Source organism: Somniosus microcephalus, unplaced genomic scaffold (assembly GCF_052327205.1).
Source record: "Somniosus microcephalus isolate GS21.2 unplaced genomic scaffold, FLI_Smic_1.0 unresolved_chr1, whole genome shotgun sequence".
Classification (NCBI taxonomy): Eukaryota; Metazoa; Chordata; class Chondrichthyes; order Squaliformes; family Somniosidae; genus Somniosus; species Somniosus microcephalus.
The window spans coordinates 25,532,378-25,540,840 of NW_028225179.1; positions in this window are offsets into that span (position 1 = coordinate 25,532,378).

Below are 8,463 nucleotides of genomic sequence, written 5' to 3' on the forward strand. Positions count from 1 at the left end.
TCCACCGGGTGTCCCTTACATATATTATACATAATTCACTTTAACATACTTAAGTATGTATATAACTTACCAGTTTGGGCCGTTACCCCTTTAACTTACCTGTTTGGGCCGTTGCCCCTTTAAGGACGCGACATAACGCGCTGACGTCACGCCACGCATCACGTGACGCACATAAACGCGTCGGCTGCCGCCCTAGTTCGGCCGTCCGCTCCCTCGACGGTCGCAACGGCCGGCCACAGTGCCGGGTGCCTCTCGCGCTCGTGACTTCTGCCGCAACGGCCAGCCTCAGTGCCGGGTAAACGCGCCGCTATATTGGCGGAGGTCACGTGATCGCCCCAAGCGCGGGCGAACGCGCTGGCGTCACAACGCGGTCACCTGACGCCCGAAGCGTGGGAAAACACAGCCGAGCGTGATGACGTCATCACGCAATACACAGGACTGCGGACTCTGTCCTCGTGGCATCCCCGCTGGGTTAAGACGTACCTACCGGCTCTCCTGCATCCAACTCCATTGTCTGCTGTATAACATCTGTTTCCTGCATTAAATAACTTATTGATTGTTCTCCTGAAGTCCAATTCGATTATTTAGTAGTCATTCGTCCAATACCTACCTAGGTGAACACGCTCTGCTACATTGGTGACCCCAACTACAAAGACTCGTTCCCCGCCGATGGTACAACAGCCCGTCAGCCTGCTGGTTGTGTTACCTACCACACTTTTCAGCGAGACGGAGAAGCGTGCTGCCCTCTCAGCAGTTTTTCCACTAAGTCAACATCAACAAAAAGCGTTGCCGCCCTCCAGGCAGTTTACCGCTACCGCAATTCACAACAACCCGGACCATTGACGCCCTTTCTCCAGTTTTCTCCTTAACATGTGCAAACATCTACTGATGCTGCAAACATCGAGGACGGGTCCAACGGGCATCCCGTGGCCGTGATCTGCCATGGTAAAGTTGCTGTTCTCACCGAGCACTGATCAACGCAGCAACTTTTCACCCTCCGTTGTGTTATCATCGTAGCACTATGGCACGCACCATTCTGTGCGTTCCAGCCTCCCGAAGGTTTCGCTCACCTGTCGGCGAGTTCACTGACCTTGCCTGTCAAGTCCTTCTGGATCGATCGTTTGGTGTTCCTGCAGAGTTTGTCAGAACAAGGACTTGTTTAAACATCAACGGAGACATTGCCCGCATCCGCCCAACCTGCCCATCACTCTGATAAGGCCTGCTGTTTCGCACGTCTCCACGGTCCTTCACCTGATGGATGCATTTTATTTGCCACGACGTGCGTAAGGATCCGCTTATGACCAGCACCTTCAAACCTGGCCTGCCAAGTCGAGACAGCACGCCCACTGAGACCACTAGCTCGTCAGACCATCTCATATTTGAACTTTCATTAAAGCGAATTCTGGGGTGGCGCATGTGGCGGTTCCACCGGGTGACCCTTACTATGTATATACATAATTCCCTTTAACTTACCTTTGTATGTACATAACTTACCTGTTTGGGCCGTTGCCCCTTTAACTTACCTGTTTGGGCAGTTGCCCCTTTAAGGACGCGTCCTAACGCGCTGACATCACGTCACGCATCACGTGACGCACGGGCGGCAGCCGCCGGCCCAGCTCGCCCTCCCGTGACGGCTGCCAGCACAGCTCGGCCTACCGCACCCCCGTCTTTGGCCGCATCGGGCAGCCACAGTGCGAACGTTGAAATTTGAGTCCCTATACCCAAGTCCAGGTCATTTATAAATAACAAGAAAAGCAATTATCCTAATACCCATCGCTGGGGGACCCACTGCAGCGAAGGCAGCGCAATACTGCCAGTGAAGCAACATACCACACGGCCCGCCGAAGCCTCCTCATACACAGAACATGCTGACATTGAAATCCGGGGAGTTTGTATCCCGATCACTCGGCCTTCCAGCAACAGTTCACGTTTTGTTTACCTCAGTGTGTAAGTGCCGGGACAATGGATTTGGCGGTAGGAAGTCAGGATGGCTGAGCGGTCTAAAACGCTTATTTCAAATCGCAGCCGTGTGTTCAAATCCCACTTCTGGCATTTTGTCCTTTACTTATACTGAACGATTTTATCTGGATCTGCTGGAGGTCATTTTTCGGCCCAGTTGACATATTCCTTCCAGAAAACGAAGCCCACTTCCATTCAAGGCAGGTTTGTTTTATTGGTTGTAAGTATGTATTGTGTTGAGTGTCAGCAGAACAGGGCCAGTGGAATCAGTCGAATGTACTTCAACCTTGCAGTTCCACGTCATAAATCATCAGATAGGACCCAAATCATTCCACAGCAATCACCAGTGGCTTTGGAAGAAGGTTAATGTAAACTACCATATTTACATCATGGCTTTAAAGACACACAATTAAAGTCATTTTTTAGCAATCAATTACCTGTGATCCTTGTAAATATATTTGCGTGTGTTCATGTTAGATACACATGCATTTGCGAGTTGCTAATGCGTTGATGATAAATGATTTTGCGTCTCTGTTAGTTACTAATATACTTAGATGTGTCTATTGTTATTTACTGTATTGGGTGGGCGATCTGTGTCAGTTATAAATGTATTCCTAAGCGCGGAAAATGTCCAGTCCAACTCCATTCTACCTTATCTTTGTTGTCCCTTAGGACACGGCAGATCATCTGTCACATTCGGATTCAACTTTGCTTTCATTAACCATGTTGATATTTAGAAAATGTGATGTTTAGAAGATAGCACCTCCTGTTCCACCAGCCTCGCTGCTACCACCTAAGACTTCCTCAATCTTTCTGATAAAACTTGAGTGTTCATTAACCACTGTGATATCTCCAGACCATTGGTTACTCTCACTGATAGCTCCTCAGTTTCCCTTACCCTCTTTGATACATTCCGAGCGCCCCTTACTCTCTCTCATAACTCCCGAGCGCTCATAACCTCGCTGATACCTCCTGAGTTCCCTTATCCTCTGCGATACCTTCTGAGAGTCCGTTACTCTCTCTGATATCCATTCCGTGCCCTCATACCCATGTGATACTATCTCAGAAACCCTTCAATTCTCTCAGAGCCTCTGAGATCCCATTGCCCTCGCAATCCCCACTGAGAAACTCTGAGACTCCCTGATACCAGGAGCAACGTGTATCTGGAATGTCGCGGCGCAGGACAATGTGGGCGGAACCGGCTGACTTTACAGCGGGTGTGGGAAAGTTAAGCGCGATCTTGTGTGTGGGAAGAGCAGAGGAACATTATGCCTGAAGCTGCGCCCTTGAGGCAAGTTTTGTGTTGTTGGGTAACCTGCAAAAGTGAAAGCACAAAATTAAAAAAAGAAAATGTTGGAAATATTCAGCAGCTCAGGCAGCATCTGAAGAGAAATTTTCGTTTTACCAGGACATCACTATCCACTTTGATTGATACAACACGTAACTCATATCTTACAATTTCAACACCTCCGTGCAAGGAGCAGTTGGGGCCGAAATGAGGACTTTGCTGATTTGAGCAAATAGAGTGAGGCAGCAAAACAAAACTTCCCACTGCGGATTGGGCAAGCAAAGGACTCAGATACAGGAGTCTTGGATGTGTTGAAAAAGATCAATCATAAATGCAATAATGGTAGAATTCGGAACAACGCGTGTAGAGCATAAACGATTAGCGACCCTCCGCCTTAACCTCGCAACCACCTGCCTCCATGAACACAATTGCAAAGCCCTTGACTCAATGCAAAATCAACAGGAGAGCCGGCTTTCAATTATCAATCAACAGTATCAGAACTGCGATAGTGTTGGCGTGGTAACATGGCCGAGCCGTCTAAAATGCTGGATTTAGGCTCCAGCATTTTCGGGAGCGTGGGTTCGAATCCCACCGCTGCCATAAAATTGTGTTGGTTTTGTTGTTGTCCGAAGAAATGCTGGCTGCAATGTTAAAACTAAAAAAAGGTAATGGAGGGAACGTTGATCAAGTCAAGCAGCAATTAGTGAGACAGGCACTTCATCAACAATCCCTTTATTAAGCAACATCATGCGTGGAAAAACTATTCTTTCTATTCCTTCCTGGAATGTGGGCCTTGCTGGCAATCCTTAATTGTCCTTGAGAAGGCGATGGTGAGCCGCCTTCTTGAACCGCTGCAGTCTGTGTGAAGAAGGTACTCCCACAATGCTGTTATAGAGGGAGTTCCAGGATTTTGACCCAGCAACGATGAAGGAACGATGATATATCTCCAACTCAAGCTGGAGTGTGACTTGGAGGGGAACTTGGAAGTGATGGTGTTCCCATGCGCCTGCTGCCCTTGTTCTTCTAGGTGGTAGAGTTCTTGGGTTTGGCAGGAGCTGTTGAAGAAGCCTTGGCGAGTTGCTGCAGTGCATCTTGTAGATGGTATACACTGCATCCAGGTACACCACTGGTGAAGGGAGTGAATGTTTAAGGTGGTGAATGGGATGCCAATCAAGCGGGCTGCTTTGTCCTGTATGGTGTCGAGCTCCTTGAGTGTTGTTGGAGCTGCACTCATCCAAACAATTGGAGAGTATCCCTTCACACACCTGACTTGTGCCTTGTAGATGGTGGAAATGATTTGGGAGTCAGGAGATGAGACAATCGCGGCAGAATACCCAGCATCTGACTTGCTCTTGTAGTCACTGTTTTCAGCGGCTCCCAGGCATGGCTCCAGCCGGGACTGGCAGCTCTCCACCGGTAGTGGCTGGATTAGAGAGCGGGAAGCCTGGCTGCTGCTGTTTCCACCTTTCGCAGTCCGAGAGCCCGGGTGGCGGTCCACACTGATCTACCTTCTCTGGATTCGGTGTCACTTGTAAACTGTGGACCTAGTGGTGGAACACCAGTGTATCTGCATTCACAGTAAAATGCTGTGTGCTTGAATCATGGCGGGATCACTGAGCTTTCACAGGGTGCGGTCCTGAGTTTATATCAGGGCAGTGTTTGAAGGATTGAATGTCCAGTTTTGGGGCAATAATTATTTTCAGAGTTAAGTGCGCTTTTTCTGTTACTTTTGATTACACTCTCAGGTTTTGTGTTAGAGAGTATTTTTTAAATTTTATATCTGAACAATGATTGTAGTATAACTCTCTCACCCACTTGATAGAGTGTTCTGATGAGGTAACAGAGAGGGTTGATGAGTGCAATACGATTGACGTGGTGTACATGGACTTCCAAAAGGTTTTCGACAATGCGCCACATAATAGGCTTGCCAGCAATGTTAAAGCCCATGGAATAAAATGGACAGTGGCAGCATGAATACGAAATTGGCTAAGCAGAGGAAACAGAGAGTTGTGGTGAACTGTTGCTTTTCAGTCTTGAGGAAGGTTTACAGTTTTGATCCCCAGTGTCGGTTCTAGGACCACTGCTTTTCTTGATATATATTAATGATTTGGGCCTGGGAGTTCAGTGCAGTTTCAAAAGTTGCAGCTGATGCAAAACTTGGAAGTGCAGTAAACAGTGAGGAGGATAGTGATAGAGTTCATGTGGTCATAGACAGTCTGGAGGAATGGGCGGACACGTGGCAGGTGAAATTTAACGGAGAAAAGTGTGAAGTGATACATATTGGTGGAAAGAATGAGGAGAGGAATCGTAAACTAAAGGGTACAATCCTAAAGGGGATGCATGAACAGAGAGACCTGGGGGTGTATGTGCACAAATCGTTGAAGGCGGCAGGGCAGGTTGAGAAAGCAGTTAAAAAATAAGCTGACGGGATCCTGGGCTTCATGAATAGAGCAATAGTTTACAAAAGAGTGGAAATTATGCTGATCCTGTATAAAACACTGGCTTGGCTCCAACTGGAGTATTGTGTCCAATTCTGGGCACCACAATTTAAGAAGGATGTGAAGGCCTTAGAGAGGGTGCAGAAAAATATGTACGAGAATGGTTCCTAGGATGAGGGGCTTCACTTACGTGGATAGACTGAAAAGCTCAGGTTGTTTTCCTTAGAGCAGAGAAGATTGAGAGGAGATCTGATAGAGGTTTACATAATCATGAGGGGTCTGGAAAGAGTAGAGATAAACTGTTCCCATTGGCAGAAGTGTCGAGAACCAGAGGACACAGATTTATGATTGGCGAAAAACCAAAGGCGACTGAAGCAAAACCATTTTTTATGCAGCAATGATAAGGATCTGGAATTCACTGCCTGAAAAGGTGGTGGAGGCAGATTCAATCATGGTTTTCAAAAGGGAGTTGAATAATTATCTGAAGGAAAAAAATGCAGGGCTATGGGAATGGGCGGGAGCGTGGGACTAGCTGAAGTGTTCTTGCCGAGAGCCGGCACGGCCTCTCCGGGCTGAATGGCCTTCCTCCGTGCTGTAACCATTCCATTCTATGATTCTATGAAAGGCGCTACATATATTCAAGTTGTTGTTGTTTTACATTTTGTTATAATATTCGTAACATGCGAAATCTAAACTTTACAAAATTAGATCCACACAAAATGTATGGTGCAATTACTTTGAAAGACATCGATTGCACCTTTGCACTGGGGCGGAGTAACACATCTTTCTGGTTATTTGTCTTTCTTCGGTTTGCTGATAAAGTTTTAACTCGCGGCCTGTTCCCGTTAATGGCCACAAGCAGCAACAGACAGACAGAACGTGTCTGACCGTCCCGAGATGTGGAAAAGGCATCAGTTTAGGACAAATGCATCAAATCCAATGTTCACCCGGCACCGAGTGAGAAAAAAAACAGACAAAATTGCAGAAGGAGATAGAAAAATCAAAGCTAAATACAGAAAATTAAAATATTTCCCATCTTTGATTTCTCTCTATTTCAACGAAACCCTTCAGTGGCGATTAATTAACTTCAGTTTACATCCTTCAGTTCGAGAATCAGACCAAAGAAAGACACAAAATAATAAAAACGGCCGAAACAAGGGACCTTAAGATCTTCAGTCGAACGCTCTCCCAACTGAGCTTTATGGCCCAATGTTAACGAAGCTTTGTGTCACTCTTTTGGAAGAAAATCTAACCCAGGTTGGAATTGTCTCTTCGTTCATTCCTCACTTTAGGAGAATGGGACACAACCAGATCTCAAAGATCAGGTTATGTTAATGATCTGCTGAAGCGTTTATAATCACAGAAAGCTGACACACCAGGGGAGACCTCACAGGGTTGGACACGGAGTGAAATACACTGAAGGGTTTTTTGTAAAGTTTACAGAACAGACTAACCCCGAGCTGCAGATGAAATTATATGAACTTCAATGTTTAGCAACGGGATACTAGGGAGAGATAAGTTTCCAGAATCAGGGAGAGACTTTCTGATACCGCTGTTAAATTTCATTTGTGTCAAACACTCCCTGAACTTTCTGCAGCAAATCAGAGCAGGGAATCGCCTGTGAAATCAGCTAAAAATTATAAAAGATGCTTCGCCCAACGTGGGGCTCGAATCCACGACCCTGAGATAAAAAGTGTCATACTCTACCGACTGAGCTAGCCGGGCTCACATAAACTAGCCCTCTCTGTCTGTTATTACAGCGCGGCAGCTGGTGGCTCCGTCCCAGGGGCTCGTCTTGTTCTACAAACCATGAACCAGCTTTCTCTCAATTCCCAGGTTTATCAGTAAACTGACCCACACAAGCCCGGGAGAGCGATGGATTCCTCTCACTGATCGATAATAAAACTCAGATCCTCTGTTCTTTTCACCTTCCAAACATTCACATCCTTTTTGTTCAGTATTTATTTGACTCTTCTTTTTATTGTTCGTGCTTTTCCTTGCAAACATTTCATTGTAATTATTTATGAGAGGGAAGAAATAAACAGAAAAGATTTACGCATTGGTTCCAGGGCTGAAGGATTTAAGTTATGTGGAGAGACTGGGGACGCTGGGGTTGTTTAGAGCAGAGATGGAGAAGAGGAGATTTGAGAGAGGTTTTCATAATCATGACCGGTTTTGTTAACGTAAATAATGAGAAACTGTCTCCAGTGGCAGAAGGGTCGGTAACCAGAGCAAACAGATTGAAGCTGATCGATAATAGATCCAGAGGCGACATAAGGGACCATTGTTTCATACAGGGAGTTGTTGTGATCTGGAATGCAATGCCTGAAAGAATGGTGGAAGCAGATTCAGTAATAAATTTCAAAGGGAATTGGATGAATACTGGAAGAGAAAACTATACATTGCAATAGAAAAGCTCAAGTGATTGGAACTAATTGGATAACTCTACCAAAGAGGCAGCACAGGCGCGATGGGCCAAATGGCCTCCTTCCGTGTTTTCTCCTTCTGTGAACATAAACTTAGCACAACTCTCTCTGACTCAAAGTGGGATGGAACCCTGAGAACTATAAACACCGCACTTTAAACAACTAGACTAACCTGCCATTCGTTCGCTTGTCTCCACACCGGCTGATCCTCACTTGTTCTTTGTTTCCAGCCTGTTCTGGTCTTCTTATCTTCACTCGTTCGGCCTTATCGACCTTGGGCGAGTCACTGCTCTTTTCACTCCCCCCGTCTACCAGCCCTTTCCCCCTTTCAAACCTCTTGGCTGAACAGCAC